Source organism: Phalangium opilio, unplaced genomic scaffold, assembly GCF_054372755.1.
Source record: "Phalangium opilio isolate 3A_F unplaced genomic scaffold, DU_Popi_V2 ptg000015l_1, whole genome shotgun sequence".
Classification (NCBI taxonomy): domain Eukaryota; kingdom Metazoa; phylum Arthropoda; class Arachnida; order Opiliones; family Phalangiidae; genus Phalangium; species Phalangium opilio.
This window is the reverse complement of record NW_028324150.1, coordinates 149,139-170,666: the sequence shown is the minus strand read 5'-3', so window position 1 is coordinate 170,666 and position 21,528 is coordinate 149,139.

The window sequence follows — 21,528 nt, the reverse complement described above, 5'->3', positions numbered from 1 at the left end:
TTGTATCAGAACGTTTTTTTTCGCAAGGCTGGGGGTGCGCACAAGTTGATCGTCGTTCCTGAGACTTTGATTAGTAAAGTTCTGGGTCTAGGCCATGACTGCCCTTTGTCCGGCCATTTGGGTGCTAAAAAAACTTATGACCGCCTCGTTCGGTCTTTTTGGTGGCTACACATGCTGGCACGTGTCAAGGCTTATGTTAAGGGATGCTTGGTCTGTCAGCAGCGTAAAGCTCGTAATGTCAGGGTCCCGGGTCTCATGCAGTCAACCGTCGTTAATGGTCCTTGGGTTATGGTGGGCGTTGACCTCATGAGCCCCATGATTGTAAGTATTAATCGCAAAAAGTATTTACCTGTGTTTACCGATTACTTTACCAAATGGATCGACGTTATGCCATTGCGCGAGTCCACTGCGGTGACTGTGTCTCGGTGTTTACGTGAACGTGTTATCCGTCAATGGGGTGCCCCTGTCCGCCTTTTAAGCGATAACGGTCCTCAATTTGTTTCTGCAGTTTGGAAGGAAACCTGCTCCTCCTTATGTCTTCGTTGCACTTACACATCCCCTTATCACCCTCAGACAAATCAAACTGAACGTGTTAACCGGGTTCTTGGGGACATGATGAGTTCGTATGTCGGTAATCGCCACCGGCTATGGGATGTCCATTTGGACTTGTTTCAGCTTGCCTTTAATAGTGCTGTGCATGCGACTACGGGAGTATCTCCGTATTTCCTTAACCATGGTCGCGAACCAAGTTTGCCCTGGCTTGAGCCCATTTTCGATCCAACGGGCGTTGCTGCTGACCCTGACACACAGCGTCAGCATATAGCTGACCAATCATATTTTAGTTGGTGAGAGGGACATATTATCCAATGTATATACCTCTCTTCCTCTGAGAAGGGGTTCCTAAATTTTTTCTCAAATGAAAAATTGTAACTACCCAGCTTGTTAATTGTGTCCCCAAATGCTCCATTGACGCCCATAGTTACTTTTAACATGACAAATTTTCACTTGCCTCATCACACACAGCCCTAAGGTTTGGAAACCATAGGTATAGAAGGCTTCGATTGCTTGATACAGACAAGCTACTAGTAATTTTTGTTGGAAGGGGAATGGCGACGTGAAATATGGGCCAACAATATCAAACCCCGACGTCATATAACTCCAAAAGAAATTGTAGAACATACTATACTGGTGCAGGTGTTCCCCTACTTGTTTTAAAAATATCGGTAAGTACTGGATAATCTTCTTCATCCACTGCGTAACCAACAAATTCGTGGGTTATAGAATTCCACAAGGCTTTATCGATGACTTTTACTTCACCCAACACCAAAATTTCTTCCCCTTTTGGGACTTCTAGTCCTAATCGTACTCTTTCTTCCTTCCAATTGAAGTATTTACTTTGTTGTTCAGGCAGGTACTCTTCAACTACACCAGGCGGATGGTAAAATTTCTTACTTTTCTCCCTAAGAGTAGATTCACTAGGGAGGTTTAGAATTTTAAACCCCCTCAATGCTTTATATGCAGCCTTGCTTCGACTTGCCACTGCTAAAGTAATTCTCAGCGTGATGGAAGTCCATTGCCCCTTTTTTTACCGCTTAATGATTGCGATTGATCCGAAATAAATTCCATTTGATCTTGCATGTGCTTTATTTTATTATTTACTTTATTATTAATATTTTAGAATCTCGCTCCCATGATGCTTTGAGTAAACTTTTAGTGAAACCATCAGTGGTATTTAAAGTCTCTTCAAGTGCTTCGCTGTAGTTCTCACTTATCTCCATAACTATTTCAGATAATTGTTGTGAATGGGGACCTATTAAGTGCAGTTTTCTCTTTTCCAGCCCTTTTTCTAGTTTTGCAATTTTACGCCTCAATATATATCGTTATTTTACAACTCTAGATGAAGGATTCTTTTTACTGTTGGGCGTTAAGAACTTCAAGGGAAAATTACTCTCAACACGTTGTCGCTTAATTTTTTTGGTAGGAGTTTCACAGGCTTTTCTCTTCTTCGCTCTTGAGATTTCGTTCGTTAAAACTGCGCAAAAAATTACACTGTTTGGCTTTATTTTTGGGTGTCATCTCATCTTCTTGTTCACTATTTTGACTGTAATAAACCTCGCATCGTATTGATTGGTAACGAGGAAACGGGTAGTTATACGTTTTTAAACTTTTGGACATAGTACAATTTGCATTTTTTACTTTGGTTTCATTAAGTCCCTGACACAAAACATGACCTAAATATCCACCAATTAAAAGTAAAGCATTTCGTATATTTATTTGTTCAACTATTTTGTTTTCATATTTGAGTTGAATTGTTTTCACTGGCTTTAAAACAACATACAAATGAGATACACCATCTTCACTTACAAGTAGCTCAACTGGATCTTGACGATAGTTTAAACCAATCAAACCAATGTTTTTTGTCCTTTTAATTGACAACAGGCATGTATTCTTATGACCCAATTTAATCTGCAAAAACGTTTTTGTAGGTGGATCCAGACATAACTAATTATTTATAATAATTTTATCCTTACCTCAAATTGTAGTTCAGCGACAAAATCTAAATCTACAATTGATTTCACTTCATTAAGAAATGGTGTGAGGTGTTCACCAGTTTGAGTGGACAAATTAAGAATTTCTTTTCCCGTGGTACTTGTTGACTTATCTAACTAATTTAAACTGGATTTGCTAGTCAAATTTAATTTATCTAACGAAAAGAAGCACTGTGTGGAGACAGTTTTTGTCAAGACTTAATTACCAACTTGGTTTTTTTAACATGAGTATCGCAAACCTTCGCTTCTGTTAATATATTACACATCACCGACCTGTTGTAAACTTTTGGCCTATTCATTAAATTGAAATTGCACTGCGTAATTGCGTCATTAACTAGACTGAAATCCAATAATTTACATTCATTTCGTCCTAATGCCAAATATCCACCACTACTGCTGGTCGCCATCTTTAAAACTACATCATAAAAATACCTCGTTAATTTCAGTGGTGGCCGGTAGGTAGCGTAAATAGAAACGAGGGAATTACTTGGGGGAAGAACAGAAGGGGGCTCCTTATATACAGAAATAAAGTTTAAGTAAAGCACTCGCCTCCACAATGGGCTCTATGGCGGTTCCGAAACTTCTGCTCATTTTCTTCTGGTAACATTTTGCTTTTTTACACAATATCACTCAAAATGCACCAGAATTACTGTTTTTCTTAAATATACGGTACATTTTTTACGAGTGGAATAGCTTTATTGGAGATCGCATAGAATTCTCAAACCATTTCGTCTGTTTGAAATGTTATGAAATAGAATGAATGTTTCTCCATATTTTTATTTAGTCATTCAGATACAATTAAAGTTCTCATTGATCATAAAATAACTTGGCATGAACATGAGGATTTAATGAACTTGGTTGAGCAGTTCGCTAATGTCGAAGTCGTAGAAAAAGAGAAAGCAAATGCTGTTGAAATAATTAAAAATAATTTTCTCGAATTAGAAGTAAACGAGGAAAATGTTTTCAAAGTCGTGAATAGAAAAACTAATTTTAAAATGTTGTAGATATGCTTATTTTCAACTCGAAAAAGCCGTGAGGCGTTTTATTAATGCTATAAGAGAACCAAATACCAGAGGGAACGGACCGCCAATCGGAGCTTATTTTACTCGCACCCGTGTATAATTATTTAATGTAATACTCTATAAAACAGTTAACCCTGATATGAATTCGCGTATTTAATATCTAGGAGCAATGACTACCAATTTTTCATAAGTCATAATCAGTAATGGACAACGAAAGCTAGATTTTATTGATATTTGGCGCGAATAATGGATTTATCGTTTTTCTTAATATTTCAGCAGTATGCCTCAGAGGTAAAACGCAGGAAAATTAAGCAAACAGTAAATTGCTTGAGGTGGACAAACGAATGAAAATTCCTTGCAACTTTTGACCTTATAAATATCGATGCGTCATTATATTTCTTTCAGCAAATAAACTGCAGATCACCTATTGAGCTTGCGTTAGTTTTCTGGGATAGTGTTTTACCTCTTCGAATGAAGATGACGTCACGGAAAGGTCTTGCAAGGTGTGTCACCGCGTAAGCAGTTGTTAAAATAAAATCAATTAGATTTATTTAATTATTTAAGAAAAACAGGTTTTTTCTGTTTTTACAACTTGTTACTATTGTATGGTGATGATTAGACATAACCGAAATGTTTCGGTTTCGAGCGTCAAAACCTAATAGATTTTCACAAGTTTTAAAGCCTTTTCAGTTCTAAGTCTATACCTAAAGTGACCATTTATTTTTTACCCCAAACCGGGACGGCTTGGAAACACTAGAAACAAACTAAAATTCGGATTGAAGTAAACTCAACTAAGAGTTATTTTTATGGGTTGATATTGTCTTTCTTATATTTTTCAGAAGCACAGATTTGTTTATGGAGGTCTGGTGATGATTTTAAGCAGGGGCGCCGATCATTGTTTTTCTCAGGGGGGCTGGGGCCCAAGGCAACACCAGGGAGCTCAGCCAAAAATTTCAATTCCTAATAGAAAATATGAATTATGATATTATTGAAGAGAAGGTGTGTTTTTATAGGAAATATAGTACTAAAAATCCTCATAGGTAAACCTATTTTAGCTTAAACTATGTAGAAAAATCTCAAAAAAACTAATCGGATTTTACTTTGAAAAGAAAAACCTAATGAAAATATTATGTACAAAAATTTGAGAGCGAGCGAAGCGAGCTCCGCAATTTCGATGTCTAAAAATTTAATCTCGATGAAAGAGCTAAATTTTGATAAACTTGGCGCTTAACTAACTCTTTTGAAGGTTGTCGTTAAATACGCATTTGCATTTAGGCATTTTGACTCACTCGTCACTAGAAAAACTACACAAGTCATCTTGACAATGTTCACAGATTTGAAGAAATATTTAGCAGACTACATAATTTGGATGGTAGTAAGTAGAGTTTATAAGATGGCGCTAGTAGTTACTTGGATGTGTGCACAAGAAACCACGCGATAATCAAAAATGGGACAATTTCGAGAAAACGGGACTTTTTAGTGTCCCGAGGCATTCTTCGGTGACACCGGGACAATGTTTAACAAAACGGGACTGTCCCGGCGAAAATGGGACGTATGGTCACTTTATCTATACCTTAATTTAGACCAAATCAACCTAAAAGACGAAAGAACTCTTTTGAGTGATGCAGAACTTGACAGCAGAAATTAAAACTCCAAATACCCTAATAGGCTATCTCCTTTTTTCTTCAATATCTTCCACCACTTGGCAGTTTAAATGATTTGGATCACATTGTCGTTCATTGGTGACTTTGGAATAACGTCCTCAATTTGAAACGCCAAAACAGCAGGAAGATATTCTGTTTGTTTCAATCCATTCTTCAGCTTAATGTTTTACTTTTGCGCTCTTTAGAGCTCAAAAGTATTGTTCCGACCTCTGTTGACTGGACGGCTGGTCGGCTGGCTGGATTAGGTGTAACCGCATAATAAGATTCTTCATAAATAAACTTTTTGAATTTCAAATTTCCCGCGAATTTTCGACTCGAAATTCATCCGTAGTTCACGTTTCACCTCATAGGCGGCGTAACGTATTTAATTTCAATTGAAATTATTTTTCTGTCGGTGCCGGGCCTCGAACCTGCGATGTCCCAATCCATACGAGACGTCAGTGAAGACGCCCGCCCGCGCGCGTTACCACGAAGCTACGCTTGCTTGTAATATAGAGCGAGATAAATTATAGTGAAGAGAAGAGAGAGGTACAACGATATGGACCCCCCCACCTCCCCGACGCCCGCCACGAGACGAGAGAGAGAGAGCTGTCCGGCTTTAGATATGGACCCCCCCCCCACCTCCCCGACGCACTCTACTGGATGCTGTCGAATATATATTGTATCGCGCTAGAGGAGAGACAGACAGACAGACTTCGCACGCTAACTATACTATGTCTCCAATTCCAACCAACTTAATTGCGCCAGTTAAAAGAATCAAAAAGAAGAGAAATTGGATGATGCTATGCCGATGGACCTCAAAAAGGGTTTCTTTGAAATGATAGTTTAAGGAGTTAATTTTTTTTCTTCACTGCTACAACCGAACCTACATCCTCCAACCAAATTTAAAACCAAACCTCAGCTGCAAAGCTGGCCGTTTTAGTTTCTTTTCCTTTTTTTAAGGGAGGCATCATTTCCCATGTTACCAAAACTTCGTTGGTTGGCGCAGCTTGCCCGTTTAAATAAAGTTTATGAGCCCAACTAGAAATCTAACTGATAACCTCAATTTTTACGCGTAAGGGTTTGTTTGGTTATATTCAAAACATTTTATTTTCTACCAAGAAGCGATATCTAGTTTACTAGCGAGAGGTATAATCTCATTCATCCACATTTTCATCCACATTTCTATCTTTATCTCCAGTCCAAACGTAGGTCCGGAGTCAATCCCCGCTGCCTCTAAATTACAACTAGCATCTCATTGGTTCATGAAAACTCACGTCAGCCAGCGCGACACGAATGAGGAAAATTACAGCCATATTTTCCAACTGAGGAGAGGCTATGAAATAGCCCGGCCTCCTTTTACGTCCCCCCTTGTATTTTCAAAAAGGAGGGACTGGGACTATGGCGCGCGAATATTACTTAGCATCTTAACCTTCTCCGCAGTAAACTAGATATCACTACTTGTTTCTACTATAAACTTCTAAACTAATAACTAAACAGAACTTTCAGAAAACTAAAGTCCATTGATGCAAAATCATTGATGTAGAACGAAACAATTTTGAGGTGAGCCTTGTACATGTTGTTGTTATGGTTTAAATTTGATACTAATACCAGAAAGAGTTAATACTTGTCCACTTCCACAAAGCGGCGTAATTGTAACATGATTCTTCCCAACATCATTAAAACATTGGTAGCAAGGTTACTTAACCGAATCACATACGCGATAAATAGTTCCCTCAAATCAAATTGCCTAAATAATGCTTTCATATTTCCAAAAACAATAGTATTACCAATGATAAGTGAAGTCTTACTACCATGTCTTTGGAATCAACAAATGAACCGAGGTAAGATCAAATACACACAGAAACAAATTACAATCCTCGCATAAGTAAAGACAACCTTCAATTACAGCTTTATCAATTAATTTAGCTCGGTTTAAGTAGGCCCCTGTACACTTGGTTTTACTTTCGCCTTAAAGAAAATTAAGCCTCAGCTGTGGTTTAGTTTGAACAAATGCTATACAAGACGCTACCATAGTCGAGGGGCAAAGTTGACTAAGCAAAGGCTAGTTTAACGAGTCCTGATTGGTTCTGTCTTTGACAAGATAAAATGTGTGTGTAGAAGATTTTCCAGCGCCGACATTTGCTTTTACATGATCAAAGCGTTCAGAGATTATACTTATATTATCCCAGAACACTATCCCAAAATTTTCGAACCGCGAACCCCATCCTAAATCTTATACCACCAGTAAAAGAATAACTGCATGAGTCTTAACCCTTTTATTTACGAGAATCAAACAAAATTAAGTTTGGGTTTTTTTCTATGTTTGGCATCCATTTGAAACACCACTAAGCAAAGGGTTCCCAAACCCTAGGCTAGCACCACCATCACCGCGTTAAACCCGGTTGGGCCGTTGGGTTGGGTTGGTTAAACGAGAATATTCCCAAGTGCTCAAATTTACGAGGGAATAAAAATAAACGACCAAGCTACGTTACATGACAAGGAGATTTCATACTCAGTATAAAATTCAATCCCACCTCCTCCCGTCTTTCATTGCGCCCCCCCCCTTTGCTAGAGTAAAAGAGATTTAACATTCAAATTTCTACCCAAGCCTTCATCCAGTATACGGACTGTACTCTATATTTATAGTTATGGAAATATATTCCACGTAACTTACTCTTCCCTTTTAAAAAAAATACAGGGGATTCAAAGTTGTACCCTTGGAAGTGAATTATTACCTTGCGCCAGGGCCGGATTAAGAAGATTTTCGCCCGGGGGCAGTGGCTCGATGGGCGCCCCCTCCCTTGGCCCCATAATTTATAAAAACCAGCTAGAAATTTTAACAATTTTGTTTTTATTAGAAATATAGGGAGCTAACAGTTCTGACCCTGAAACGTCACACCCTTCTATCTCTTACTGGAGTTTCATCCCCCTAACGGTTGGAAACAGTATTCTACGCGCAAAAATGCCAACCAGAGGGCGGCTGCGTGACGTCAGACTATCTCTTCCCCCTAGCCAGCTGTTAGCTCCCTATTGTAATTTTGTTAAGTGAAAAGTATCCCTATGCATGGCTGATACTCACTCATACGCTCAATTTTAGTTGAATAAGTGACTAATAAATTTAAAAATAGTAAGCAAAAAGTGACTAAATAAGGGCAAATTAAGCTATAAAATAAGGGCACTTTAAATGAAATGTTTTCAGACATGATCGATTTTCATAATTATTTTCAGTAGTTAAAGATATTTTAAGGGTCGGTGCCGTAATTAAGCCCAGATTAAGATATTAAGCTTAGATATTTCCAGTCAAAGGAAAGGTCTAATCATAAAATTTCTACGGCGAAATTGAATTAAACCATTTTGGAGCACAGTTCAGAATGCAAAGTAATTGATGTCGTTTTAAATCAAAACTAAAACATTCATTTGAATTGGATTGATTATAAATATTAAGTTATATATTTGATGAGCGAGCGAAGCGAGCTCCACAATTTTTTGGGTTTGATCAACTGTAATCTCGCTGTTTTTGCGTTTAAACCGTCATACAGTCAAATATATTACGTTTAACCTTGTGGTCGAGAAGATAAATAACACCGAAAGACTCAAAAATCCAAAAAAAGTGACAAATAGTAACTAATTTTTGGAAAAGTGACTTTTAGTAACCGAATTTGAAAAAAAGGACTTAGTATCAGCCCTGCCTATGTCTTTGAATAGGCTTTTCTAGATTTAGACTCGGAAAATCTATTTATCGTCTCCTCCCAACTAATTTTCTGTAATAAACTGGTCTCGATAGCTAATATACCTATTTAAAAACGAAAAACAGTCCCGTAATCATTCAAAACTAACGTCATGTTTTTGAGTTTTTCGAAAATTTAATAAAACAATCGTTCAGATTTGGGTATCACCAGACTTCTTGGGCGCCCCTATTTTGCTGGCGCCCGGGGGCAGGTGCCCCCTCTGCCCCCTCCTTAATCCGGCCCTGACATTAAGCATTACAACAGTATTTTTCATGCTATTTTGAAATACGCTAATGGCTCCATGAGTTTGCAATATGTATCGATAGAATTGAGTACAACTATATATTTTGCATTATCTTGAGTTTGATGAAATAGTGGCTCTTCATTTAAATCTTTAAAAATATCCCACTACAAACGTTTTATCATTCGGTTTTTATAGCTTGGAAGAAATAAACCGAAACACAAAACTTTTATTCTACGCACATTTATGGTAAGTGCTTTTACATGAGACATTAAGATTGCACCACAAAAACTGTACATTAGCAAATGTATACACGAATATTAGGATTTGGCTTGTGAAACAAATCAAATTCACGATGAAAACCGTAATGATTATATTGCAACGTTGTGTTTTTGTAACTATAGAAACGTAACCACACCAAAACCTTTCACGTGAGCGAAACATTTTGTAAATAGAAGAATACCACAAAGCTACTCCTATATCCACGATCGAAAATCCTAGAATCTCGATTAGGTACAACATAAATTACACAACCTCAAATTAGGTTTTAAACAAAATGATGAGAAAGTTCTTACATAGGTCTCAGGAAATTAATAAAATTTGCCCTGAAAAAGTAAAAGGTAAGTGTTGAAACTTAATTGCATAAAGCACAGATATTAATATTTGGAGTTTATAGACATGATATTAAACTATCTATTATCTGAAAAAAATGCTTCGTTTTTTTAACCAAAATTTTAAATCTTGTAATATTCGTTGGTAATTTAAAGCGTGGGTGTAACATAATTTAACCCCTTATTGAAATAAGGATTAATATGTATTCTGATATCAATGGGAGAACGAAACGGATCCTCTTTTATCGATTAGGTCTAATAAAATAATACCAAAACTTCACAGCTAGAGAACCTATTTATGTTTGATTTTCAAATAAGAAATTATAACTCACTAAGCTCAAGTTTTCGTAATTTCAAATATTTAAATCCAACAAAAACCTATTCTTACTCTAAATTATATAGTATTATTCCCGAATACCCCATTTTCCTGGATGAACTGCAATTGGTAGCAATATAAAGTGCAAATCATGCTTGAATATATTCTGTACCAATGGAGTTTTGGTAAAAAAAGACATGCCATTTTAAGTAAAATGTTTATAATCATGTTTTTAAAACCGAAAATTCTGGTATTTGTTACTTTGGGCAATAGTTTGACACCACATTCAACATTTGAGAGTTTAGCAATAACAAAGATAATAACGACTCCAATATTTGAATTGCATTATATTCGCTCCTTAGTTAGCCTTTCTACTCCATCAATGTTTCACAATCATCATTTGTGAGCCATGAAAAAAACAGCTGATACATTTTCGATTGAATTCATACTTGGTTTTTCAGTTTATGATAATTTTTTATAAATTATGCTTATTTATTTGAATTTAGTGTTTCAAAGTTGTGACCATCGCCAGTTATTTCAGAGTATCGTCGTGCTTCTCTGTGTTGGTTTGAGTTTGATTAATTTAATTTCATATCGACCAGGCCCGAAGTCACGGGGGGCACCAGGGGGCTATGCCCCCTAAAAAATATCCTGCCCCCTCAAATAATATTTAACTTTGCCCCTAAATGCCCCCTTATTAATTTCACTTTGACCCTGTGAGGAATATTTCTATTTTGATATACACAAATATTAAAACTATTTTGAATTTATATGAAAATATTTTTAACTTTATGGTCTTCACCCTACTGATAAACTAAGATTTTTTAGCTCGAGTTATTCTTGAGAAATATCCTTGATTAGGTTTTTCTTCACCCTTTATTTGTATCTCTGATACACTAGAATTTTTAGCTTTATGTGTTTATCGTTAAGAAATATCCCTGGTTTTGTCTTCCAAAATATTTTATTGTCAGGGTAAAAAATAGCGCACGTGGCTACGAGTGAGAGTTTATCGGACCTCACACCTCGAGAATGGAAAATTACCGCAACCCCAGGAGAGAGAAATTCTTTGGTAAACAACTAGGAGGCTCCGCTGGGTCAAGAGATAAAGGAGTAACGAGAGCATTTACTAAGAATCGCACGGTGGCGATGCATGAATTTTGTTCATTTCACTCATAAAATCCTCCCATAAAAACAAGCCGGATAAGACTTCTTCGAAACAGATAGTTAGCTAAGTTGGTTTGAGTTTGGGACGAAATTTCCGAATAGTAAATAAAATGTATAAAATACTCGTGATTGTTCACTTATTTAAATGTATACCACATTGATTTTAAATTTAAACTGCCGTGATATATTCTCTATGAAAACAATTCAATTCACTCATTACTACATCCAAACTCGGCGAGTTGGTTTTTTTCATGCATTTCTGCAGCCGTTGAACGCCCATGCTTGGCCAAAAATTCGAACGAAAAGCGAGGGGCAAACCACTCTGAGGGTTCCGCGTAATCATTTTAGCACTGTCAAAGATAGGGCTTTTAAAGATAATGTGCAACCCTGTTAGAGCAGTCAAATGCACAAGCGTACACACCGATTACACAGAGTGAATAAACCCTCGATTCACCCCAACAGATTGTACACCACCCCATACACTTTTTATTAAAACTGCTGTATTTGGGACGCACTAACTACCCCTCTAGTGTGTGTCATACTTATACAAAATATCTTATACACTTATGATGTTAGTTATGAAAAGGCTTTACGTCGAGAGGTCAGCTAGTCTGGATTGGTGTCAAACTGCGTTGAGTTATAGACTTTTGTACACCTGAGTTCACAAGTATTTGCTACATCATGTTGACCACCCCTAAATAATTATTCTTCAGTACTTATCCAGCTACCCCTAGCTACATTATAAAACCAATGAAGATTTGCAATAACGCGTATGCTTGTTATTTACCACTCTCACGCTATTACTGCCAATAAGCATTCACACAATCAAAAAGTATGTAATGCGAAATGTTTTTATTTGAAATACGTAAACAATTGACACTCTTTATAATCATTCATCCACTTGGGAATCAAATTCATAAGTATTTACAGGAGTTAAGTTATATTTTCGATATATTTCCGTTTATAAAATATGTGTTAAGTTCACATATATACTTGTAGAATTTTCATGATGAAAATGTGAAAACGACGCAATGTGGACGTAAAATATACTCTTGATATTCTCGTTGTAACCACGACATACATAATGAATGACGACATAATGAATGAAAGTCAACGAATTAATTAGAAATAGTCCAACGCCTGATCTATTGCACTACCGGATTGCTGATGTGTTTCGGATTATATTGATATTGTATTTTTTCTATGATGGCGATAATTATCGGGGGATTTTGCACTTTTCTCGGATAGGGATAACAACCGAGGATTTTATCTGGGGATGGGGGATTTTGTACAATTTCAGTAATGGGAGATTAAGTAGTGATAGCTATACAAATAGCCACGGATCCAAGATGGCCGCCACCCCAAGATGGCCGCCCTCTCCCCATCCACCAGACTCAAACCAAACTTTTCAGACAAGTCTGGACTAGCCCGAGCTGTTAGTTTCATCCCCCCCCATGACATCATCTTATTAACTTAAACCAAAACTAAAAGCTATAGTCATCATTGACGTCATCCTTTGCCTGCTGGCCTGAACCAGCTTTCTGTAGGCCTAAAGTTAATAAAAGCACAGATTTTAAGACATCAAATATTTACTTTTTATAAGATGTACAGATATGGGTAATAAATAAATACAGAATATATATTACAAAATAATCAACAACCAGCAAGGATAAACAAACATGTTTTAAAGAGTTCATTTTTCACGTTGACCCTGTATCGTTATTTGACTCGGAAGTGCAATCGGCGGAGGGACGTTTGGGTTTATTTTCTAATTGTTTTCTGCTTCGCCGTTCAATTTCGTAAAGAGTTAACAAAACGTTGACTATTAACCCGTAAACAAAAAAGAAAATGAGGCACAACATATTGCGAGGGCTATGATAGCAAATGATATTTAAATTGCTAGTACGTGCTATATGTAACATACTAGAAAGTTAAGCGGTAGTTTTAATTGGATCCTATTTGTCACATTAGGCGGAGCGTAAGTAAAGAGATAATATCATTGGATAGGTTAATTAAGGTGGAGTTAGAAAATAAGCCTATAATTATAAGTCTGACAAGAATAACAAATTTAGAAATAAAAATTTTTTAATAACAAACAATATAATATATACAATAACAAATATTTATATGAAAAACCCACCACCATTTAAAAGGATTAAACACCGGTCGAGCCGAACCCTCCAGTGCCACGTGATGAAGGGGTCAGACTCTAGAAACAACATAAAAATGTGTTACATGTTGAAACCTAAATTAAAAACTTGAAAATATTTTCCGCCGTTTCCACCGGTCTTAGCAATATAACCGGGGTCACTATCAATTGGGCAACTCTATCAACCCGCCGAATATTGTAGGCGGTGTCCCCGACGTTGGCGATAACGACTTTTAGGGGTCCCCGATAGTCGGCGTCTATTAGTGTTAAGAATTAATATACTTTTACGCATTATAAAATAACTAATAAACATACCTATCGTCCCCTCGGCAACAAACAACCCTTGGGCTGTTAAACTGCTACGGCCAACAATGCGGCCGTAGCTGTTTTCGGGCAGCATAACGCTTAACCCAGTCGACACAATTTTGATACCGTGAGGGTCGATTACGGTATCCACTGGACAATATAAGTCCAGTCCGGCCGACTGGGGAGTGGCCCGACGGGGAATAAGCGCTGCCGGGTGGATTTTGATCACCGGCAGGCAGGGCAAACGAGGAGCGGTGGAAAAAGACATCTTAAAGTGCTTGGGATGGTGTTTCAGAAACAGAAGTTAAACAACCGATAACTTTCATTTTGAAACTTGGGGCTTATATACAAAATTAGCGAGGTCAAATCTAATAGTGTCTAGCCAATACTTTCAAGATTCTTAAAATTCAATAAATAGCAAAAAGTTAATTAGATATATAGGCATAAAATTACAAAATCTCTCCGAGGTCTAAGTTTTTTTTCGTATGCAAAAAAGTTGTCTAGGCGTGTTTTAAATAATTCAAACGAGATCGTGTTATATAAAAAAACCTTTAGCGAAGGTTAAAAAGAAGTTACTTTGATAGATGCTTAAGGGGACAAATATTATTCGTATGCAAAAGCTTGTTTAGGCGTGTTTCGAATAATTTGAATAATTCTCACGAGATCGCTTTATATAAGAAAAACAATTTATTAGTGAAGGTTAAAACTAATTACTTTGGGAGGGACAGAAATTGTTTTTTAACATGATTTAAATCTAAATAAATGTATATTAATATTAAACTAGAGAGGTTATTTTTTATATAGCTAGATATATTAAGGTCCTCTTTAATCTTTGGTATCAACTCTGTAATAAAAAATGTATTTTAGGTCAAATTAAAAAATAGCGTATCAGACATAATTATATTTTTTAAAACTCTTAATATGAATAGAATAAGGTTGTGTTATAAAAAACCATGTCTGGGCCTGTATTCTAAAAAAATGGCCCTGAGATTTTGGGTATAAAAGCTCGAGCATGGGCATAGGGTTTTCACAATCAATCCAGCCATGAGTAGCAAATATCTTCAAGAATCACAGTCTATGATTGACTCTCCACCGTCTTCTCCTGGGGATCGAGCCGGAACCAGCAGCGGTAAGCGGGCCATAAATCAATTTTTGAAGCCCGACCCTGTCGAGGTGTTAATCGACTCGGACGACGAGACGTTCGTCCAAGACGTACTACAAAAACACGTCGTTGGCATTCACGGAATTGAAGGGTCGTACCGGTTGAGGAGCGACGGCCAGTATTTCGAGACACGAGTCCCCCCGCGAAAAGGGGACTATTTTGTAGACATAAATGTCTACAAATTTAAAGATATAAAAGACTCCCAAGCCGACAAGCTTTGGGAGTGCTCCCACAAACGACTGAAGCGAGTCGTTGACGGGAAAGATAAGGATGCCGTCAAACTCCTCAACGCCTTCCACCGGTTGGTGGAGGACATAAAGGGTGACGCTCAGGCCACGCAGCAGCCGCCAAGCAAAGTAAGTATCTTATTAACAATAAATTTACAAACCAAAATTTTGTTCCATTTTTTTTATTTCTGATAGAGATTCAAAAAATGAGTTCGAGCAGCGGCAGCAGCGGGAGTGACTCGGAGGGTAGTGGAGGAGAGGAACACGCACAGGTAAACCGGTACTACACAATTGAGCGGCAGATTGACAAAACGAGTCGCAAGTGGCATTGTAAACAAATCGATTTGCGTATAGCTTTTAAAAATTTGAATGACATCCCAACAAGAGATTTTTTTCGAATTTTTCGAAAAATTCTCGACGAAGTTATACGCAAATTAGTAACCGAGAATCCCGGGTATAATCGGGTTCGATTTGTTTTAAGCTCCCCCGGATTGACGACTCCCGTTAATATTAAATTTATAAAAATTGACAAATTCACCAGTAAGCGAATTATGCGCACCATCTATAGAGTAACGCAATCTAGTCGGGACTTTGTCTTTAATGGGGAAGATTTTCAGTTTGACATTATTTTTTTAAACCTCGACGCGAATATAGGAGTTTATTATAAGTCCATAAAAAATAGAACTTTGGTTAATTTGGATTATTTCGTTAAACAAAATAACCATTTTATTTTTATGGAGAATAATGATAACCTTTGTTTTGCTCGGAGTTTAGTTTTGGGTAAAGAGCTGGCCGATCGCAATTTTTATCGTCAAAAAAAGCAAGGTCAGCCCTTTAACCAGAACAATTTCAAAAAACTGAAACGCGATAGCACCCTTGTGGGTAATATTGCAAAAATCTTGCACAGGAAAGCCGGAGTCCCCGAAGGTTTTGTTACTCTAGAAGATATTCAAAAATTTCAAAATTATTTAGCTCCCCATTATAGACTCGTGATAATTGATGCTGCGAATAATTTTACCATATTTTTCAAAGGCCCCCAAGCTCCTAAATTTATCTATTTATTAAAAATTGGCGACCATATCCACCCCGCGAAAACTTGGCACGGCATGATGGGCGGTTGTGTCTCTTGCGATTTATGCTTAAAATCCTTTTACAAATACGAATTGTTAAAAGAGCATAAATGCCCCGAGGATACAAAACCCTATATATGTTTTCGGTGTCAAGGAGAAGCTTTTCATTTAACCAACGAGGATGTTTTAAAACGTTGCGACGAATGCCACCGCTACTTCTTTCCTGGCCCCTGCTACGAAACTCATTTACTTAATGGCACCTGCGCGAGCCAAAAACGATGTTTAGAATGTGGGCGACTGATGGGTGACGATCACGACTGCAATCCCAAATGCTCTCAGTGTAAAATAGTCCATCCGCCAGGTGAACATTTTGTTATGCCTTTGGAAACCAAAATGAAAGCCTCGCGGTTTATTTATTACGACATTGAGACTATAGATAAGTGGCAATAAGTCGCAAGATGACTTGGTCCAATTAGCTAGCTAGCTTTAATTAATAATATCCACGTCCCTATTTTATTAGTTTGCGACGTAGAGACTTAAGCTGGCTTTGAAACTAAAATTTTTTACGGCGCCAATTGCGTCGAGCAATTTTTAAATTATTTATTTAGCGTAGAGCAGGTAGTTTTGACTGGACAGAAACGTAAGACGTACCAACCGCGCTTTACTAACACTCAAGTCGTAGCTCATTACGCAAAAGCTTTTGATAACTTCTTAATTCTTAACGCTTTAGTCCATAGACACGTCACCCCTGCCGTTATTTTTGACGGTAGTAAAATTTTAATGATTCATCTTGAGGGACCGCAAATTAGATTCCTCGATAGCTTTAATTACATTAGTCAACCTCTGCGTAATTTCACCAGCATGTTTAGCCTCGGCGATGTGGCGAAAGGATTCTTTCCATTTGATTTTCATACCGAAGAAAATCTTAATTACATTGGTGTCATCCCTGAAGCTTCGTACTTTAACGTAGCTCAAATGAAGGCCAATGATTATCGAGATTTTCAAGCTTGGTACGCGTCAATGGAAGGATCTATTTACAACATCAAAGAGGAGCTTATTAAATATTGCATTCAAGACGTCAAAGTCCTAAGACAAGGCGTCGAAGCTTTTAGAAAAATTTACGTAGATCTAACAAAATTAGACCCTTTTTGCTTAAAAAATATTACTTTGGCGGGTGCTTTAACCACTATTTATCTTAACAATTACTATAAACCTTACAGCATGGGTATTGTTCCTTCTAACGGCTATAACGCAAAATTTAATCACAGTCAGATTAGCTTAAAATATCTCGCTTGGGTGGAGAAAACGGAAAATATAAAATTGCGAACGGCTTTAAGCTATGGGGGTGAATATCGGGTGGGGCGCTATTTAGTCGACGGCTATAGCGAAACTCCGCCCAAAATCTACGATTTCCACGGTTGCTACTTTCACGGTTGTCCATGTCAAAAACTTAATGCCTACAATACCCAACTCAAAGCCAGCAACAGATTTCTGTACGAACGGACTCTAGATAGAGAGCTGTTTATTAAAGAGAAGATGGTCGGGTATGAATATACCTCCATTTTTGAGTGTCAATTTGCTAAGCTTTTAAAAGAAAACGCCGAAGCAAAGGCTTTCTGCAAAAGTTTAACTTTTCGACCTCAAATATCAGCCCGTAGCGCTCTCTATGGGGGACGAACGGAAAATTTTGTTCTTAACTGCCACGTGCAAGGTGAGGAGAAAATTTTCTACAAGGATATTATTTCTTTGTACCCGAAAGTTTGTCGCGATTGTCCGTACCCTAGCGGCCACCCCATAATCTATAACAGAGATTTTGACAAATCGCCAGGGTGGTATTTTGGCGTTATGAGTTGTCGTCTGCTGCCCCCTCAAGATCTCCACATCCCCTTAATTCCCTTTCGCAGCGGTGGTAAATTAGCTTACTCCCTCTGTCGCACGTGCCTAGAATTGCGAGCGGAAATCTGCGATCACACTGTTAATGAACGGGCTTTCGAATCAGTCTGGCCAACGGTCGAAGTCTATGCCGCTATGGAACATGGTTATAAACTCCTCGATATATTCGAAGTTTACCATTATCCAAAAACGGAATATTTCTTTGCCCAGTACATGACTGATTTTATCGCCTTGAAAGTGAAGAATTCCGGATTTCCCGCTCACGCGCAAACGCCTCTGCAAAAAGAGGCGTATATCGCTGATACAAACAAGAATGAAAAGCTTTCTCTGACAGTGGCGGATATTCAAACAAATCCTTCCCTGCGTAATATCGCTAAAATTAATTTAAATTCTCTTTGGGGTCGCATGGCTTTAAATACGGGAAAGATTCGCAGCATCTTTATCAACAATTATTACGAATTGATACGATACGCGAGCGATTACACTCTGGAATTAGTCGACTTACGGCCAGTTACAGAGTCGATCGCTCTCTTATCGTACAAAGCCAAAAGCGATTACATTCTAGACTACAAACTGGGGTCGGCCATTGTGGGGAGCTTTGTTTCTTGCTACGGGCGACTCGAATTGAACAAGATGTTGCTTCAATTAGACCGCGCAGCTTTGTATTGTGACACCGACTCGATAATCTACCGCCATCTACCGGGAAAGTTTGACATTCCAACTGGCAATCATATTGGTTGCTGGGCGGACGAACTCGGCGGTGATTATATAACTTCCTTTTGTAGTACCGGTGCCAAAAGTTACTCGTTTCGCACAAGCAAAGGAAAAGAAGTCAAGAAAATTAAAGGGTTGACGTTAAATCGAGAAAATCTTGAAAAACTTGACTTTGAAACCTTTGAAAGTGTAGCGATGAATCCGGAAAAGGAAGTTACAGTCAATGTCCCTTTTAATTTTAAACGGGATAAATACAAGCTGCAGCTAGAGGCCGTTAAAATCACCAAAAGATTTCGCCAAACCTCGAATAAGAGATTGTTGAACGCCGATTTGACAACCAGTCGACCCTACGGTTTCAAAGAGGCAACACCCGCTTCAACATCTCTTTCGCATGAATTACGAGGCTAGGCGAAGACATACTTTTGAGGGCTTGTGGGAATCTTGCGTTCCTATCGAAGCCCTGGCCAAAGACGGTTTCTATCTTGCAGATGTAGAAACACAGACGACGCGCTGCGCCTTTTGCGGCATCGCCTTGTACCAGTGGCGTTGCACGGACCATCCATCGAGGGAACATCGGAAGCACAGTCCATCGTGTCCGATGGTTTCCAAGAAACCGTGCAACAACAAACCACTGCGTCAGGGGGTTCCGGACTTCCCGACCAGCGAGGGCGAGGATGTTTGCGAGCCTCTAATCCAAACATGCCCAGCCACCAACAACGAGCGGTCGGGAAACGAAAAAGTGCGCGTGCGCATAAATCCGTCGTGTTTTCTACTGTAGTGCGTGTGTACAGCCTACCCTCCGAGTCTCGCGTGAACTTTGACCTCATCAACAACCAACGCTTTCGCCAAAGGATAACGGAATTTGAAAAAAAATTTTTAAAAACAATTAATTAATAGGGATTTTTTTTTTGGGTAAAATGGTTTTTTTTTGTTTATATTGTTTTTTAATGCTGTTTAAATATGTAAGGTTTTTTTTGGGGGTTTTTGGGGTTTATAGTGTTTTATTTTTTTTGATTATTAATGTTTTTTAAATATCTATGTTTTTTAATATAAATAACCTGTCAACAATAATAAAATGCTTATTATTTAAAATGAATCCAACCGAGTCAGTCTCGCATTCTTTAAAGTTCCAAACACCCGCTCAGTTTCTAATCGTGGGGCCAACGCAAGCGGGGAAGAGTTTTCTTTTAAGTAACTTATTGCAAAATCGTCAGCTTATGTTTGACCCACCGCATAAAAAGGTTATTTATTGCTACGCCGCCTGGCAGCCAAACTACGAAAAATTGAAACAATTGATTCCGGGAATTCAATTTATTCAAGGCTTGCCAACGGCGGATCCGGACTTTTGGGAAATGAATCGCGACTCCTACTTGATACTAGACGACTTAGCTAGCCAATTATTTAAACAAGCTCATATTGCCGATTTAGTGTGCGTGACGTCGCATCATTTAGGGTATACGGTTATTATTATTACTCAACAACTGTTTCCCAAGGGTAGCCAATCGCGGATAATTTCTCAAAACTCTTCCTATTTTATAATAATGAAAAATCCTCGAGATTTCGCCTCTATTAGATATTTAGCGCAACAAATAAGTCCAGATAACCCGAAGCGTATTACGGACGCGTACAGACTAGCCACTAAAGAACCCTATAGCTATTTGTTAATTGATTTAAAACAAGAAACTCCGGAAAATTTACGATTAAGGTCGCGTGTTTTACCTCACGAATCACCTATGTATGTCTATGTCGATTAAATTTAATTGTCATTTGAATAATGGCCCCACGCGTTAAACGTCGATCAGCAAAACGCTCCCGACTCGTCGTAGCGCGTCCCTCAGCAAAGTTTGTCAAATTTGTCCCTTATTTACAGAGCTTGCGTCAAACTAGCTGTAAACAACGGCGAACCCTCTTAAACAATAGTAGCGCACCTCAATTAAAGAGCATTCAGACAATTTGTAAGAATTTAAAGGGCGGGGGTATTTATTTGAGTAAAGACCGCAAGAAAAAGCTAGCAAAGTACAAGAAAATTATTAGACAACTCGGATCAAGTACCTTGTCGCAGAATAGCAAAAAAAAGCTGTTGTTGCAGCAATCAGGTGGTTTTCTTACGACGTTGCTTGCAGCAATTTTGCCTTCAATTGTCCAAGCCATAGCTGCTAAACTATGAAACAAATGGTTCTTGTGCCCGCTAGCGCAGTAACTTCAACAGCTGCCCAAGAACACTCGGCTTTGGACCGAGAGATTGAGGATATTTTAAAATCGACATTGAATGCCTACGATAAATTATATATATATTTAGACGCTTTTAAGAAATATTTAAGTATCGAGAAACAAATTCCTTTACCTAAATTTGAGGTCGTAACACAAACAATGTCCAATGTCCCCACGCCGCCATTACCGGTCACCCCTAAAATGCCCCCGCGAAAAAAACAATTGTCATGGCCGAGCTATGCCACGTCATCACCGACAACAAGCGCGTCGGGCAGTTCTTTTACTACGCCTAAACGAACCGAGTCTCGGCAAAAGGTTTTTAAAAGTGAAACGGCTGCGGGGACACCAACACGAGAAGATTTTTACCAGCAAAATGGGCCGACCTATGTTGGAGATATGGTGAAACGGCAAGCCGAAGTCCTGGCAAATCATTTGCAAAACACATTTTTTACGCCAAAAAGAGAGCTAGAAGAAGGAGCTGTCGGTTATGCAAATCGTGACGACGATTTTCAAGAGGAA